Genomic DNA, 19,818 nt, shown 5'->3' with positions numbered 1-19,818 from the left:
AGATTTTCTTAGTTTCGCGTTGCATACTGATTCACAATTGGTCAATAAAGTAAAGTTAAACGACCAGAACAAAGTAAAAGAAAAACAGAAAAAAAAAACTTTGTTTATTTTTTAATGAATACACAAATTAGTAGTTCAGGAAGGTGAAACCTTCGGCATCAGAAATTCGAAAATAACAGTTTCTTCTTTCTTTTGAATAGATGTTTGTTTTGTTTCACTTTCGTAAACCAATTAGATTTGCAATGTTTTGTTTGAACTGACTTCTTTTGATTCCTACTGCTCCTTACATTATCGTTTGTGTCAAAGCACATTAAGCTTTTTTTTTTTTTTTATAAAAAAAGAAATCTCTAATTTCGAGGAAACTTTCCTTTGAAATTTCAAGCTTTTAAGCGGGAATACTAATTGGTTTTTTCTAATCTTCGATAGTGTTTGAGAGTCAGTAAATATTTCTGTATTAAATTAGGGAGTTAGACGTTGGTTATGTGAACGATTCTTTAGTTAATTTTTGTCATGTGGGAACTTCATATGCCATCATTACGGATCGTGTTCTATTAGATCTTTGTGGATTCAAACTTCGTGTAAGATTCACAAAGTTTGAATAAACTTTGAGTCGTCGTTAAGACATGACGAGTCGTTAAAAAGGGAATCGGCTCATCAACATTACGTTGAAATTATTAAAAAATGCTAATTAAAGCTAAATTATTTTTCTGAATGCTACAGTAGAACCTCTCGATAATGGACAGCCACAGGACCAAAACTTTTGTCCGCTAACGGGGAGTGTTCGCTATAGGAGAGGTACGATATACAGTAGAACCTCGTTTATATGACTTTCATATTTATACAACGTTTGGATTTGGCTGCAATTGGTTCTTATATATTACTGTGTATAAAAGTGATACAACGGTGGTTATTCATAACCATCAATCGTCTCGATAAAGAAAGTTCGATTAAATTTCACTACATTTATCATTTTTTATGCATAATTAACAAATGAATTTGAAAAGTCTTATAAATATAGAAAAATTTATAACCTTTCTTCTCTTCATTAAACCAATTAATTATTTTCACCCGTACATGATACGTGCACTACACGTATTTTGAAATACAAATTAAATTAAAATAAGTGTGAAGAAGAAATAAATGTTTAAAACAACATTATCAGTTATGTTGACTTTCTTTACATGTATCAACATGTGCAAACAAAACCACCATTACCATTCGGAATCAGCATCCTGGACAATAGTTATGTTCAGTGAATCAAGTAATTAATTGACGGATTATCATATTTACCAATAAGAGCTTCGATTATACATATAATCACCTTTGAATATGATAAATTCTCGATTGATGAACAAAAATTCACAAATAAAAGTTTTTAAGTAATTAGAATTTACTCGAGATTGTCCGCTAACGGGGACTGAAATATATTAAAGCCCTATTCCATGGGACCGGGGATCCAAAGAGTTAACGGGAGATGGCCGCTAACGGGAGGTGTGCGCTAACGGAAGTGTCCGATAAGAGAGATTCCACTGTACAATGTACAGTAAAACCTCGATATGACGATACTCTGCGTACTAAGAAAACATATCGTTGTAGAGGGATTATCATAAAGTATCGAGAGGCAGCAGTTTTCTCAGCCACCTCGCTGGGCATTTTGCCTGTTGTGGTGTTGTATTTGTATTTAACATTAGAGTGTAGGCATTTCCAAACAAGACTTGTAAAAATATCGTTGTAAAGGGATTTACCATTATATCAAGTATCGTTGTAGCGAGGTTTCACTGGAAGTACATATTATATATACTTAATTGGGAATCCCAATGTGTGACGATAATTAAATTCTTGTGCAGAGTGTTCCATAAATTCGTAAATAGTTTGGAAATTCACAATTTGTTTTCAGAAATGAGAAAATTTGAATGCGATTTGAGGAAAAGTTATTCTCACGGAAGAACATTTTTTTATTGATAAAAAAAATGGTCGTCGATAGAGGACACTGCACGAAAGAAAACGAAAATTTCTTCACAGAACCGTTTTTCAATTTCTTCTGTGTCGGAAACGTTCGTATAGCTTGAGCCAACAACTTCATGAACAATGCTTTATCCACCAATGCCAACATCGCATTGAAAACTTTATGTAAGCACCAGTAACGGGAAAATTCAGAAAAGGGCTGAAATTTTGAGGCAAATACAATGATACCCCTCTGGTCTGGATACAAGGCTCGCGGTCCCATTTAGTAACGAAAATATTTTACGCTATATCTCGAGAGGTTCGCGACGAAAAAAAGTCGACATTGTTATCGTCTCTTAGCTATTCTAGACTAGATTTCAATTTCATTATGTCAGTGCCTACTACGCGATTCAAAGCACAAAGTACGTATTCACGTCAAAACTCGCGGCCATGCCTATGTCACAGCCTACTAAATTTTTTTTTTGTGATATGCGATTTCTCCCAGGGAAACATTTTTCCTTGAGATTGTTACATCAAAAGTTTGAGCTTCGCTCAAAATGCATCCAATGGAAAAAAAGAAATTAAAACGAGAGAACGTAAATGCGGGACGACGTAACTCGGGGTATTACTGCACCAACTGAGGCTGCGTATTAAGAACTCAAACTAATTTTCAGCTGTTAATGATTTAATTTTTGCGCAGAAAGTACTACGTAGTGAAGCACCGAAACTTTTATGATTAATACGTCTCGACCACCATCAGTTTAATTTGTTTAGTCGCAGCATAAACTTCTAACCACTTCCTCCGGAACATCGTTTTAAAAGTTGATTTCCAGCTCAGTGAACGCATAATTCTGGTGGCAAAATATCTTACTTCCGTATGCCATAACTTTGCTTGCGTCGTAACTTTCATCCCGCTTCTTTGCATTCCCGAAACTTCATTTTCCCAAACATCACTAGAGACAGAGACAGAGAGGCCTTAATAGAAACGTCCATTCCCCATAAGTAGTCATAAACATCATAAAGCAGTCACTAAATACGTCGGTGGGGGTTTTATACGCTGCACATACGCAAAGATATAATGAGCAGAATTATAACGGGAAAGCATATTAAAATAATTATCTTTACCCAACGGAAACTTATCTCATCCTGATTCACACATGTTTTAACAAATCATTTGGTGAAACTTTAATTGATATGAGCGAACGTAACAGTTAACGGATAAATTGTGAGCTAATTTATAAGGACATCAAAATGTTCCATTTGATTCGATTTTATTGCTCCGGTCACTAAATAATTTTCAGCAATAATTTTGAGAACAAGTTAGAGGTACATAAACGTATACAGGGTGAGCAATCGTTATATATCTTTGCAATCGTTAACTTTAGAAGTGCACTTCTAATTACAAACAGTTTCTAAATGACGTGCGATCTCTTAAAATGTCATAATATTTTTGAGGGGAGTTGTTATACATTAGAAAAACCATTTTATACACTCCCCGTGTATCAAAACTTTTAATTGGCAGAATATTCCGTATTTTTAAATCCAATATTCATCGAGATATTGAAGATAAAATTAATACATTGTTTTGGTGACCTTGGCTGTGTTGGAGTGTTTGTATTTGCTCTGTAGAACAGGAGGGGCCAGCCCACGGCACGCGTGTCACAAATGGTACGCTAAAGTATCAGGAGTGACACCCAAAAGCTTTTTAGAAATTAAAGATATTCTATTCCCTATTTTTCGATCAAAAAGAGATTCTCTTCAACATTTAAGCAATCCTTTTCCTCATGAATGATGGTTTTTTAGGCTGCCAAACCTATATTTGGTATGGTATAAGCACTCTTATAATTCTGTGATGACTTTCTATTCAATGAGTTTATATTCGGTTTTTCATCTTTGTGCGTAGTTGTTGGGGCTGGTGGGGGGGGGGGCGGTGCTAAGCCATCTTACAGAGTTTATTATTGGGAAGGGAGAGAGGGAGCCCAAGCACTAGACTCCCCCGATTCCAGTGTCTATGCCCAACATTGGTGGAGGTAAAATACTTCTACCGATATACGTACATACACAAACTACATTGCGGTAATCGAATTTATGACTCGAAAATAAAGACAATGTTAAACTCAAAAAAGTGACAAATTGAACATTTTTATGAAAATAAAAGGACAGCTAAATATTTTGTCAACATTTTGCTTGTGTCCCCTAAGAAAAGGACGTTTGTTCTGCACGCTAAAAATCGTAGAGTGGTATGCGCATCGAAAATAATGTCGATTGTGGCACGGCTTGGAGAAAGGTTGGCCACCCCTGTAGCCTCTACAGAAAAATTCTTGATCCATGGGTCACAACAAAAACGGTCGCAATATCAACATAAACTTGATTTGCAAGGGCTTTCGAGATGAGTCGTAAGGGGGCGCGGAGCCCGGTCGATAAGATACTCGCCTAAAATACCAAAGGATGTTTAGAGGTATTGCGAGTTCGTTACCCGGTTCGTCCTTGTCGGAAAACTTTCCTGACACAGGGGGTACAACAAAAAACGGCGACTTGACCGCGGCAAAGAATTGATACCGCAGGGAGTCCCCCCCATCGAGGGGTTAGCGCACCAACCGCTCGATGAGTATAATAATTTAGCCTGCCGTTCGGAATCGGGAATAAATTGTAGGTCCCGGTCTAATTAGCCTTCGTGTGCAGAAAATGACCGTGGTGCGACAAAAATGATCAAATGATGAATCGTACAAACACTTTCAGACGAGGAATCTAGAGCCGTGGGTCACGACTCAAACTCGATTCCAAGGGGCTTTCGAGATGGGTCGTACAACCACACTCAAAGCCAGGGATTCTTGAGCTATGAGTCACAACCCAAACTTGATTCGCAGAGGATTCCTAGATGTGTCGTCCACTTACATTCCTCTTATAAATCCATTTATTGCGTCGCTGGTTACTTTCTTTCTTTCAAACCCAACACAGCTCATGTCAATCGCCATGGGAAATTTACTTCCCAATGAGTTGTGCCGGAAGTATAAGTGTGTATATCTAATACTCTGACTGCGTGTATCTCATAATCCGAATGTATGTATCTAGTGTTCTGTCTGATTTTTCACTGCTGCCATATATATGTCAGGAGTGAATCGTAATCATTGCATATTTGTACCGTTTTTAGGCCTGTTACTCTCTGTGGCGAGACTTTTCAACGGGGATAATCTCGCATTCGCTTCAAAGTTGGAAGCCACATAAAACCAACTTCAGCCGACCAAACAGTCCCATGCTTTGCGAAGTTGATCTTGTTGTTTTTGGGTCACAGTTGAGACAGTCCAAGAGTCCTCTGCTCTAGAGAATCTCCATTGTTAGCTGGAGCTCCAAATGATGACCATCCAAACCATCGAACCTCCTCCGCCATAGTGGTCTTTTTCTCTGGTGTTGTGGAACAGGTAGCGGTCCTGATGCAGCCTAACCACTGGTTTTTCGACATATGTTTATCTTGAGAGAGCCAGAAACCCGCTACCCGAACTCCAATATCAGAATAAAAGACCACTATGGCATATGGCGGCGGAGGTTCGATGATTTTAGGCAAGCTTTATGTTGGATGGGCACATAGACCTTCATATCCTTTCTAGAGCATCTGCGATTGCCGTCAGGTACAGAGATGGTATCTTTAAGCCATATGTTTGACTTTTCTGGGGTGCAGTTGGCGCTAATTTCATTTCCGGACTATAACGCGCGTCCACATGAGGCTGACATGGTGGATGAATTTATAGAAAGTAAAGATATTCGCTAGTTGGAGTGGCCAGCCACACATCCCCAGACCTAAACCCTATTGAGTACGCTTAGCACGTTCGTGGAAGGCATCTTTTGGATCTTCGATTATTAGTATTATTATTATTATTCATCGACCAAATGTGTGAAAATTCTCTTAATTTTGAGCACAGGTGTATATCTTATCGCGTAATAATAATGAAAAATGAATTCAAAACAATTAGGGAATATAGGGGCAAGATGACAACTCAGACAATTTACTCGTATTTAGTGTCATGTTTCTCCTACTTATGTCTCTATAAACACTCGCAGGAAAAATAGTCCTGGAACTTGCACAGGCGGGGTGCGTCACTACAAAATGGGAGATCTTTCTCATCGTCTGAAAGGTTGCTTCTTTATTTTCAGGTGCGAGACAAAAAAGGATATCTACGATAATGTCTACACTACCATTTGGATGTTTTACATGAGCTCGCATTTTCTCTAATGCTTAGAAAGACCTGAACTATCGCCATGGGTTTCTTCCAAATGAGAATCATAAAGAGAAAAGGCAAGAAAAACTTGTTGAGTTGCGTCTCCCCCTGGAAAAGAATTCCGGTGCATTCCTTCTTCCCGAGCAAGAATTTGCCGACCGATTCCCGGAGGTCATCAATTCACTACGATGTAGTTCCCACTATGGGTGGGGGAAGACATTTGTGCTGGCCGTAATTCCTTTCTTGTGGACAGGCCACTAGAATCATTGGCTTGTAAGAAGAAAGGAATGGCTGTTCTTTCGCAACAGCGAGAGGATGTGAGGTCTTTTTTCTCTGGGCAGTTCAGCTGGAAACTCGGCAATTATTGTGATCATGTTTGAACAGTGGAAAAGAACATGCATTCTCTCCCCCTGGAAGTTTCTCATGCCAATATGAGAGATTATGTCTGGGTGACACTATTGGTACTTATAGTACTGGCGTTTTGTGTTACTGGCATTTTTAGTGCCTAAAAATTGCACTTGATTTTTACATACGGTAATTTCAAGAGTGTACATTTTGTTACTTAAATGAAATAGTTTCATTTGAATGAAAAACATCAAAAATATTTTTTAACCGGTGGGTTCATGGGAATTTCCTCTAGTTCGGAGAAAAATGTCACCCAATTCATAATTTTAGATTAAATAAATATTATTTCGTCTTTATATTCGATTAAATTAACTAACTGCTAATTATTTCCGTTTATTTATTTTTTTGCTATTCTACAAATTAATTCCCTTCTTTTTTAATTATGTTTAGCTGATCCTCTCAAATTATTTCCCTTATTCGTTTATTTTCGTTGGTCATCAGATTATTTCTCTTATTTAATTAATTTTTTCCGTAAATTATTTTTCCCATTTCCGATTGTGTACGTGAAGTTGTTTCTACTTTCACCGGTCTGCAGTTGTAAAGAATTTGAAGAACAATATATTGAAATAGTGTGAATGAAACAATCCGTTACGCATATAAATTAGACTCGGCAATCCGGCCGTACGTCAGTTCGGCTCGTCCAGTAATCTGGCATTTCTAGGCGGGTTTTCTTCGAGCATAAGAGAGGAGAACACGTGTCACTGCATGGCGCGCGCAGAAATTTATATTATTTAAATGAGCTTTTTAAATTAACTTCATGTACTTTAAACTACATTACTTTTTTTTTTGAGCAGACAGACCTTCAACACGATACTTACATAACATGAAAATGCAATCATTTACCATCTTCCCTTCAAAATATGGAAAACAGATGTCAGCACCAGCAAGAACACGAAACAAAAACAATTCTGACAAATAATACATTGCAAATAAATAAGTTTTGGCCACACATACGCTCAGAACATGCATTCAGACATGTATCGATTCATTAGTAATGTGTACGAGGTGTATGTACGGCTAAGTAGCGGTAATAGTAATTCGGCCACGCCCTGGTCTGATATGCACCGTATTTACGAGGGTCTACTGTATATCTGCCAGTATGACATTGTTTTTTTATTTATCTAATAAAAAGCATAAATGTGTGATTCTTCATGATTATATAAATAAAAAAAGGTAAGGGTAACAAAATAATATTGAAATTACCCCCTGGTTTCAACGAATCACGTAATTCACATCAACCAACGATAATTCGTTCAATGAATGTACTGTACCATCAAGTATATTGAGGAGAGGCTCGAAATTATCTATCTTTACATGATTCAATTAAGCGAAGCATAATACTCATCGCTTAATGGAGATCTTGTTACAGGTCCTCTAAGAAATATAATTATAGGTCTTCCAAGAAAGAGTATCGATCACGCAGAGATTATACTACTCTAATTAATTCCCGTTTTCTTCTCATGGAAATACGTTTACAAAATAACAACTTGTTTTGTTAAACAGTCTTATATCTATTCTCTCATTTAATTGACACGGAAGACAATATTTGATAAACTCCACGGACGGTATTCTATATATTCTTCGTGATGGTGTGCTTTACAGTGCATGCCGCTTAATGCGGGAGCACATTGTGACTATGGGTTTCTGATAGCAATAACCGATTTATAACTATATTCAAAAGAAGTTTGGTCGAACAGGACGTACGAAAACGGGTAAACTGGTTGCGAAATGTTCAATTGTGAAGTTTTTAAATTGTTCTAAAACGGTGTTTTTTTTCTCTTTGAGCTGCGATCTACGAACGTTTTTTTTAATTCGGCTATTGTGAGGAGTTAGAATGCAACCACCTGAAGTTATATGACCATATGCACTTTTTTTTAAATTTACGGCACGTTCCAGAGATCAGATGAAAATCACGTTTCAGAGTCTTTCAGATGAAAATTTTATATGAGGAGTGTACTTTCGACCGTACATGCACATCATACACATTCCTCTTCGGAATTTCTAACGAATCGGTACATGCCGGCAAGCGTGGACCCCCAGCGTATTTATGTTATTAGAGTTTCGATTGTTTCATGTTCTTTGTTTTTGGTTTTGCCATCTGCTTCTCCTATTTTGAAGTGAAAATGACAAATGCTCGAATTTCTCTCATGATATGTAAATATCGTGTTGTTGTTCCGTGGAGAGACTTTTTCAAACTGGACCCGGCTCGCATTCGCGCCTTGAAATTGGAAAACCGCAGAAAACTTCCAACAACTACAAAAAAGCTGAGCAAGAACCGAAGGAATGTTTTTTTCTTACCTTACATTAATCTCCACTATTTGCATCGACCAAGACCATCGCAAAAAAAACAGCTTCACACGCCCATGATACATCACATACATGGGTCACTACTATGGCCCGATTAAGCACAGAAGTGTTCATAAACAAGGTGGGAGTAGAACTTCTCACCTCCTGCACAGGTGTGGAACCAGGACGATGTGAAGTGAGGGGCGAGTTGTTCAAGCTCGTTTAATCGTGTTCTGTGTTTCACTGACATATTAACAGATAGATTGTCTCATATTAATCGGCTCTCAGGACAAACGGCTGAGCGAAGGCAGGCGTCTTGAGCGGCGAATGAAGCAAAGGAAAATATCTTCAGCTGTGAATGGAGCTGAGGCAGGCATGTGTTCAGCTGCAAATGGAGCGAAGGTAAACATCTTCTGCTGCGAATGAAACCGAGACAGATATTTTTCGCAGCGAATGAAACCGAAGCAGATATCTTCAGCTAGAAAGAATGAAGCCGAAGTGGACGTCTCCAGCTGCAAATGAATCTGATGCAGGTATATTCAACTGCGAATAGATATCGGTCCAGTTGTGTACCCGGCTTTTTTGTGTAGGTGCATCGGATCATCCCGTATTTTATGAGATAGACAAAGTTTTCTCATATAAATCGGCCACTGGGAAGGGCGATCGCCCCTATCGCCCTCCTCTGAATCCGCGCTTGCTCCTGCATAGGCTAAGAGGCTGATAACGATAGTTTACAGAGACAGAAAGAATTAAGTGTGGTTAAATCTTAGCTTTTTAAAAATCCGCGAAAAGAAATTTCGATGAACAAAAATCTGATATCATAAACAGACGTCCGGATAACTATAAGCGAATTTTTTCTCATATTGTGGTAATGATCCGTTCTTTACCTTGCATAAGTAATAACAATAGCCGAGTAGTAGGATTAACTGGGATTCCAATAAGTGGCGTCTACCGTAGTTAGTTACTTATTTAGTCTCCCAAAGAAAGGATCCCAAGGTGACGCCTTCAAAAAGTATTGAAAAAATAGCCACTGATAATAGCCACTCATTTGAACATGCAAAAATGCAGAAAAATCAGTCGAAATTATCATGGGTTACTCAAAAAAAAGAAGTAAATGTAATGTTTCGAACGCAGAAATAGAGGGAAAGAATGAATTTTTAAAAATATTGCAACCCCAAAGTCCAAGAGTGAAGTCATTCAAACAACAAATGATTCAGGTCAACAACATCTGTAGCAGAAAGTCTGCGTGCGAATGTCGTGACGTCACTGAAGAAGCCCATTTCACCTTTAGCCATTGGATTTAGCAGGCCGACGCATGCGATATCTTTACCTTCTTTTGCAGTATATCCAATGACTATAGGTGAAATAGATTTCTTCAGTGATGTCACGAGCTCTTCGCGTGTAGGCTTTCTGCTATAGATAGTGTTGATCAGGTACAGCACAAAGAGAGCGAAAAATAATTCGTTTTTTTTCCTAGAAAGAGAGAAGCCGGAGGGAGAAAGAAAAAGAGCAAATGTGTGTGTGATAGAATGAAAAGAATTTTTTTTCTATAGATATCACCAAGAAGCTCGAGAGGCGATGAGTAGCCAACTGTTGACATTTTTAAAATAATTTTAGTGTATTTAATAACTACATTCCGTCGCTAATGTTTTTGGGTTTTGTATGTTCTGAGTGAGATAAACGTACTTAGATTTTACTGAGAGAAACTGAGTATTTTTTTCTGCATGTTAATGTGCCGAAACTGCTTTTTGGAAAGAAAAGTGATTTGCCTCCTCCTGGAATCGAACCCGGATCCCCTTGCATACCAGGCAAGTGCACTAACCAACACACCAGCGACACACTTTTCAATTCCTTTTAACACGCATTAGTAGCGTGAAGAGCTGAGCAGCCTCCCTTAACTACATCAATTTTCGCCCCAGTTGGTGTTTTCTATGAAGACATGGTATTTTTTTCGGCCTTAAATATACTGAGAAATTGAATTTTCTGGATGTTAATGCCGAAACTGATATTTGGAAAGAAAAGTCGGTTTCGGCATTCACATCCAGAAAATTCAATTTCTCAGTATATTTAAGGCCGAAAAAAATACCATCTCTTCGTACTTAGATTTTCTTCATAATTTTTGAGGATGACACCTTGGGACGCTTTTGTTGCTTGTCTAGTTCCATATTGAACTCGGAGAAAGAAACTATTCACACTTTTATATATATATATATATATAAATAATATATATATATACACACACACACTATACATATATATATAAATAATACACACACACACACACACTCACACACACCCATATATATATATATGTGTGTGTGTGAGTGTGTGTGTGTGTGTATATACATATATACATATATAAATTTTTTTTGCACAGAAACTTCTCGATGGAAATGCAAAATTATGAGACCAGAACTGGAATGAGTTCGACCTGTTCCGTGAAAGACAGTCTCTACTGAGTTGGTATAATATATTTTTTCTTTACTTCAGGGATTCATTTTTATGGTAGCCACTTTTCTCCCTCCTTAACGGAGCTTTATATTCTCCTATACAAACGATAGCGTCTTTTTTTATAAGAAAGAACTAAACGTCACGCGGCTCAGAAAAAACTTCGAGTCCAATATCGATCGAAGGGGGAATTCCCAGACCTCCGATATATTTCTCGATAACTAGATTTATCCCGGCTGCTTCTACGTCGGTGAGCAATCAGATAATGACATTAATTAACAGAATATCTGACTGAATACTATCAGAAAATAAAACGTTGTATCGGAAATGACACTTTTTTATTTTTTGCAATTTTTCTTCATTAAAACATTGAAACTATCTTATTAAAACCTTATAGTCTTTATTCGAGTATAAAAATTTTAATAACCACAATCTTGATAATTTATATCGGAATCGAGAGGAGAAGTATCTTTGTAAGTTTTTGTGCGATAAATATTCATGATGTATCCGCGATAATTGCAATAACGATGGTAAGAAAAGAAAATTGGATTAACTTTCAACTGGTGATTTTTATTTCCGTATAAAAGAAAAGAGTCAAAGTATAAATGAATAATAATGTTATTGAGATCAGATTTTTTCTAAAAACAAGAAAACATTAAAAACTATAAATCCATAACTTAGTAAACTAAAAGTCATTATGATACTATTTTTTTGAGAAATATAAAAATTTGTTTTATTCGTATTTTTAAATTTGATTTCTTAAAAAGCTCTCATTTAAGTATACGCAACAAGCAGTGTGAAGTATTTTTCATAGTATGAAGAAATGCCCTTTTTTTACATGGATTATGTCGTTTTTTACTTTATTGTGTAAACACACATTATACATTGTTTATTTTTATAGAGCATATATTTGATTTTGTTTTTAAATATATTTTGAATATAATGAAAGAGAAACTTTAATACAATGCACTTAAAGTATCCGCTTACGTTTAAAGTTAAGTCATTTTATAAGAAAATATAACTTTCTTTTTCATTTTTTATAATAGCTCCGTTTTTTCTGATTCTAAAACAGACGTCTGTTTGTATGACGCTTAGAACCGAGGTTACGTTTACTTCAATGTTACGTTTTTACATCAAATTATCGGTGAATAAAAACTTTAAACGTGTTTTATACGAAGAACGCATGTTTGAAATTTCACTTGAGCTTGAAACATAATTTCTAGAAAATTTATGCATTGTATCATTGCGAAATTTCCATACGATATTTTGCCGTATATTGTTGAGATTACGAACTAAAATGTAAGATCTATCTTATGTATTTGTCTAATTACAGTGCTTTATACAAGATATGTTAAATGTGAAATATTAAAAAAATTCACTCGTACCTCAACAGATTTGGGTTTAACTTATGAGTATACCATACGATACTTTAATTTTATTGAATAATCTGCATCATTGCTTGTTAAGTGTACTGTGAAAGTAAGAAAACAGTTCGTCTATTGAATTTTTTGCAATTGCGTTTCGAATATCACATGAATTTTTGCTTAAAATTGGATATAAAAGTAACTAAGCCCAAAATTTATTATTCTTTTCACCACTTTTAGACATTTCTCATCACTAGGTTTATTAAATAGTGACTCCAGCACTATTTTATAGAAAATTAGTCGGATAGGAAAAAGTAGACAGGAAAAATCTCAAAAACTAGAAATTAAATCTCAATAACTAAAATGTAAAAAAACTTAGCAAAAGGAATTAAATGGTTAACAATAGGAATTAAATGGTTAACAATAAGTGAAATCTAAATTAATAGAATATAGAAAAAAAATTTAAATTATATTTGAATAGCATTAAGTTTTCAACAATTATTAACATCAATTAACAATTAATTTTATTGATGACATTTTTATTGATCTGACCCACTAAAGTGTACAAACTAAAGAAAAAAGAATCGGAACTTATAGATGGATGCTGCTATCATATATAAAAGACATACTTTTCTTTCAAATACAATTCTGGAGGAACTTCCTCTTTCACTGACTTAAAATTTCGTTCAGAAATATATTTAAAGACAACTCTTCAAATTCGAGTAGCTTCTTTCCAAATTGAATTTGAAATTTCTTCTTGTACAGTCTGGCTTAGCTTTACCTTTCGAGCTTCTGCTGATACCATCCTCTCAGAGAACTAAATTCAGAATTTCTCCTTTTATATCGTCGGAACTTTCAATTTAAGATCAAGTCTAAAATAACCTTTTTTCTTACTTCTTCAACGGTTTTTTCCCTTTCGGGGGCTATGTATAGAACATGATTAAATATAGTTCCAAGGCAGTTCTTAAAAGGAATTATATTTTATAAATGCAATTTACTCATTTGATTCTCGTAAAATTCACCGACAATAATTCACTGCCACGCAATTCACCGATAGAAAAATTGAACGCTGGGAAAATTCACCGTTTGTACCTAGTGAGTGAGTGATTGAGCGAGTGAGTGAGTACGTGAGCGAACGAGTGACCGAATGAGTGGGTGGATGATCGTATGAGTGACCGAGTTAGTAACTTTATGAGTTACCGAGTGATCGTATGAATGACTGAGTGAGTGACCGTATGAGTAATCAAGTGAGTGACCGTATGAGTAATCAAGTGAGTGACCGCATGAGTAATCAAGTGAGTGACCGTATGAGTAATCAAGTGATTGACCGAGTGATTCACCGTATTAGTGATCGAGTGACTGGGTGAGTTACCGAGTGAGTGATTGAGTAAGTGACTGTATGACTGACCAAGTGAATGAGTAAGAAAGCGATTGATCAAGTGAGTGAGCGATTGAGCGAGTTAGTGACCATGTGAGTCAGTGGGTGAGTGACAGTGTGAATGACCGAATGAGTAAGTGATTGAGTTGGTGACCGTATAAGTGGCACATTGTTACTTATTTGCTCACTCATTAATTCCCTGATTCACTTGATCGATAACTAACTTGCTCATTTACTAAATCATTTTTTTGTCGATGATTGTCTGTCGGCGAATTTTCCTAGAGGTAACTTTTCCTTTCGGTGAATTGCGTAGCAGTGAACTGTGGTCGGTGAGTTTTCCGACAGTGAATTAATGGAGATTAATGTTCTGGCGGTGAATTGTTGGCGATGAATGCGTGTTCCGCACTCGTATTAATTTCAATTCAAATTTTATTTGAATTTGACCGGTCTTTTCCTAATTTAAATTTTAACGTTATATATTTCCTGGACCTGTATTAAGGTACACGGAGTTCAAATAAATTGGATGAATCTCAGTAGCATTTGTTATCCACGTGGTTTTCGTAATTTATTAGCCGCGGGGAAGCAACTTTGTCAAAGAAACCACAGAAAGATACTGGAGATTTCAAGATCAAAGTTGCCTTCAACAAGTGAACAACTTGAATCGAGGCCAAACTGAATACACACACACACGAGTTATCGATCTTGTAATTAATCTCACCCTCGCTATTTATCTTCGCGGACTCTGTCTCGAAGCAGTAAATTTAAGAATCTCGCTCTACGGGAGTGTTTCAATTGGAAGTTTCTCCGCGAATTTTTTTCATTTACTTAGATTTTTTAACGATCATGAACGATATTTCGAGACGATATCTGATATTGGATGTATTATTCGCTTCGGTAATTGAAACAGCCCGTGGAAGAAGGAGGTAATATTTTATTCGAAATTGAATTTTATACAGTTTATTGGGTATCAGATGGGTCTAACCTGCAATAAAATTGGGCTTTTTTGATTTCACTTGGTTAAAATGAATCGCCTTCTTTCATTATGTGTGTGTGTGTGTGTGTGTGAGAGAGAGAGAGAGGGAGAGAGCCACATTCTTTCATTAAAATCCGAAAAAAGTTCGACGCTATTCTTTCCTGATCAGTAAATCATTAATGAATGGATGGATCTCAAATTGAACATAGTAATAAAAAGGACATTTTTATTCTATGTACATGTTACGTTAAATTTCATGAATATGTTGCTATGCAAAAAATAACCGATTGTTATGTATAATCGCCAATCGTCTCGGTAAGTTTGATACATTTATCAGTTTTATGTGTAATTATGCATAATACACTGGCACGTTGGTTAATTTGATAAATGCTAAAAAAATATTCACTTTCACACCGGTAATTACGCATAATAAACAAGTGCCGTTGGTAAATATGATGAATGCTAAAAAAAGTATCACTTTTACCGGTGATTATACATAATGCCAAGCGTCGTTGGTTATTGTTAAATTATTGTTAAGGTTGAGTTCATAGTTGAGTATACAGTCAAGTGAGACTTCACACACACACACACTATATGGGGTATAATCATGAAAATTGCTAAATAGGAGTTAATTATATCGGGGCCCGACTGTAAAATTCGTTAAATAGGAATTTGCTATATTGGAGATGATTGCGTACGCACAGAAACTTGTAAAAATCCAATAAATCACAGAATTTGTTGAATGAGAGTTTGTTCCATCGAGGTATGTAATTTGTTATATAGTGGTTCGTTATATCGCGGTCGGATTTTAAAATTCATCAAATTATCACTTTAATCGGGGCGTTTGGTAAAAGTTGTTAAATCAGAATTCACACACACACACGCAAACATTATATTCGGTTCAGCCTCTGCTCACAAGTACCGTCATCTAAATAGTAAATCTTATCATGGCAATGGGACCAATTTATCATATCAATACGAAATGACAATTATTCATAACAACCGGCGAACGTGAAGAAATTTGTTTGATTTATCATGTTTACCATCGTCGCTTGCGCACTATGCATAATCATCGGTTAAAGTGATAGTTTTTATTTTTTGCATTGATCGAATTTGCCAACGGTGCTTGCTTATTATGCATAATCACCGGAAGAAATGATAAGTTTTGGAAAATTTATCGAGTTTACCAAAATGGTTGCGGATTGTGCATGGTTTTAGGCTCATTTACCGTAACACATGTATGCCCAACCACCCAAAGAAAAAGCGATCACAGTCCTGTCGGACCATTTAGTGATAATTTACAGCCGTACATATTGCATACAAAATAGTTATGATTATTTTTTTTTGTAGAAACAATGCCTTCCATATAATTTGCCAAGTTGTCCAACAGAAATGATAATTTCAGATTATTTTTTGGATAGATAGGCTCCATAGATTACGGTTTCATTCTTTATAAAAAGGTAAAAGTTTTATTAGTAATTAAAGTATTCTAGTGTTTTGTAAGAGAATAGAACTAATACTAAGTTTGATCATTTGCCAAATAAAGCCAGGACAAAACATGTATTACTATTATTTTTTTGGGATATTTTTCATCATAAATACATTATCGCAGTAGATATTCTTATTATTAAATATAACGTATTAAAAAACCTAATGAGTCAATACAAAATCCAGGTTACAGAAAGTTAAGGTCTCCGACTACCTTTATTGTCATTTTTCCATGAAATGATACTGGAATGAATTTTAATAACATTTTTTTATGATAGAAGTAATGCAGAACGTGTTTCGGTGGAGAAAATTATTTTCCTGTGTTTTCGCGAAAAGCGTAAGTTTTCTTATGATTAAAAAAATTGTGCTATTATGGTTTGCAGCAGTTACTTGTAGACATGTGGTTTCTCTGATTTATGGCGATGTTATATAAGGTCTACTCTATGGAATGCCGGTTCATTTTTTTTATCACCATGATTGTTAGTTACAGCACGGCTTGAGTGAAAAAAAAAGTCGTTTTTTTTGTCTAAGCTTTGGACACTTGTCTTGGACAAATGTCCCAAGTTGCATACCGGGCAAGAGGGCCTGGGTTATTTCAAGATGACTTTTCTTTCCGAGTTCACCTCAGCATAATATACAGGAAATAAAATGTTTCCTTGAGAACTTGCATAGTGTTACCACGATACGGTATAAACAAAGATCTGTATATCCTAGATTTTAACATATTACCATATTCAACGTTCAACAATAGCTTACTTTCATTACCGAGATATTATATTTACTCGTTTCTAAACTATACGATCCCTTGTATATCATCCAAATTGGCATTGAGCCTTAAAAGAAATGGATATTGTCAGAGAGAATCTCTTAAAGAGATGATTAACCATAATTATTTGTGGAAACCATAGAAATATCCAGAGGAGAACATTTTTGAGAGGTTATATTGAGCAAATGAGGCACCCTGAATGACATTCATGACAAAAAGAAATTTAGTGTCAATATTTAGAAAAATATGGGGGATGAAAAATATATGCATTTTAAGCAACGCACTGCATTTATATGATTTGTATAGATATTGCGCTGGACACATCAGACATAATTAAGGAAACAAAACACGAATTTATTAGTTATCTATGCATTAATTTTTCATTTGCAATATGTGCTGACAGTTACACGACAACATTGATCAAAGAAGTTGCTGCATTAGGATTTGGCAGCTCGTGTCTGATGACGTGAAATCCACCTTTTTTTTTACGCTACCTTCGTGTTTGGCGACGATTGGTGAAAATATTTGGCGATCCGCGGCAATATCTTAATACAAAAATTTCATTTATAGTTTGCCAACTTATTTTCTATCATTGTTGAAGAAAATTCACGATCTCCTTCTCACATAGTATTTCAATCCAAAATGCAAAAGGTAAAAATCGTTCTTGCTTGCTTGTCAAGAAATAGGGGACCTCTTCACCTTTGAGCAATTCTGCTGGTAATTATAGAAACTACACGAACATCTCATATGTAAAAATCGAATGTTTAGGAGTTGCTTGGAAGCATCAATGTCAAAACGAGATATAAAATTACTTTTTTCGAATAATGTAAGAAACTGGCATTGCTTTTGAGAGCAACACATTGCCAAATAAAGTGTTAAAAGACATGCGTGAATCACATTAAAGCAGATTTTTTTCCTATTCTTAGTGCCTCCTGAATGCAGAAGCAAGTCTGTTCGACGATCGTTCCTAACGTGGAATGAGCCACACAAACATAAGCCAGGTAAACGAGGCTGAAGTGAGAGAATGAGGAAAAGGTGATTAAATGCGTTTTCTCCAAACCAAATGAAAGAAAATAGAGCCTGTTCCCTCCACACCATCACAAATTTATCTTGGTTGGATGTCTCGGTCACAATTTAGCTGAATAGAGGCATTGCGTGCTGCTGAATCCCTCGGACACTTCAAAGTTTCTCCCAGGCACTCGAAAATGCGACCAGATTTGCAATTCCAAAGAGGACCATCTCAGTTGGTTTATCCTTCGTTTGGTACATGCCATTATTGCTTTCCTCACGGGATGCCAACATTCTTATTCATCCCTTAATACCGGCAGAATCGAAATGAATAAAGACTCTGACGCAGATAGTTTAATGGGATGCGGTTCCGCACGCAATTGAGTTACTCTTCATTCTGCCCTCACGTATCATTGCAACACTTTGACGCAAGTTGTCTCAACGTACCTTATAATATTATGTTTCCTTATTTGCTGTACAGTGATAAGTAATTTCACTTCCGTGGTATAATTTTCAACAAATTTGTTGGGAGCTGCTATCAGGTTTTCGTTATAGACCTGAAGTACACAACTTTTTTAGTCCGTGGGTCAGATATGCGGTATTTCTGTTACTCGCGGGCCAGAAACTTGTATACATAGGTTGACGGTAAGACCCGTATTTTATATATATATACGGGACCGTCCGGTAACTTTCTCCGGGAAAAGTCTTTTTATAAAATGTCCCGTTTCCTCTGTATTTTGAACGAGGCCTACTTGAAGTTTTATTTGTTACTAAATTCAAGAATTAAGATTATTTTCATCACTTATGGATTATACAGGGTGTTTCAAAAGGAATCACGTGGTTTTAAAAAAAATCATAAATATTCAGTTTTTTTATCCATTTTGATCGAATAATGTATAGGTAGAAAGATGGAAATCTTGAGTTTCACGCAGTTGCCGACAGCTAGCGCTAACGCTCTTCCTTCGGCCGCCCCTTCAGTGTTTGTCAAGATTAGCTTTTCCCACAGTTAGAAACCGATTCGGATGACTTCATTTTCCAGCAGGACGGGACACCACCACACTGGAGCTTGGACGTTCGAGAATTTTTGACCGCAGCAAAAAATTGCTACCTCCACACTGGAGTCCCCCATCGATGGGTTAGCGCACCAACCTCTCGATGAGTATAAAAAGCAAGCCTACCGTTCGGAATCGGCAATAAGTTGTAGGTCCCGGTCAAATTAGCCCTCGTGTGCAGAAAATGACCGTGGTGCGACATCAATGATCAAATGATCTCGTGGTGGTTTATAAAAGACTACGTTTATGTGCTTCCCCTTCCAGCTTTATTAGCCGAACTGAAGATACGCATAACGGCAGCCGTGGATGCAAACATGCTCGCAAATGATTGGGACGAATTTGACTCCCGTATAGGCATATGCCGTGCATCCCAAGGTGAACATATTGAGCACTTTGAATTTGGTCTGTAGAAAAAACTTTATGATATGATTAGCCATGTAATATAAAATTAATCTTAAGTGTCTATGCGTTCAATATTTTCGTAATATACGC

This window comes from Pholcus phalangioides, unplaced genomic scaffold, assembly GCF_987345545.1.
Source record: "Pholcus phalangioides strain wild (caught in Gottingen) unplaced genomic scaffold, Ppha-v1.0 ptg000015l_1, whole genome shotgun sequence".
NCBI classification, from domain to species: Eukaryota; Metazoa; Arthropoda; class Arachnida; order Araneae; family Pholcidae; genus Pholcus; species Pholcus phalangioides.
Note: the sequence above shows the minus strand (reverse complement) of the source record.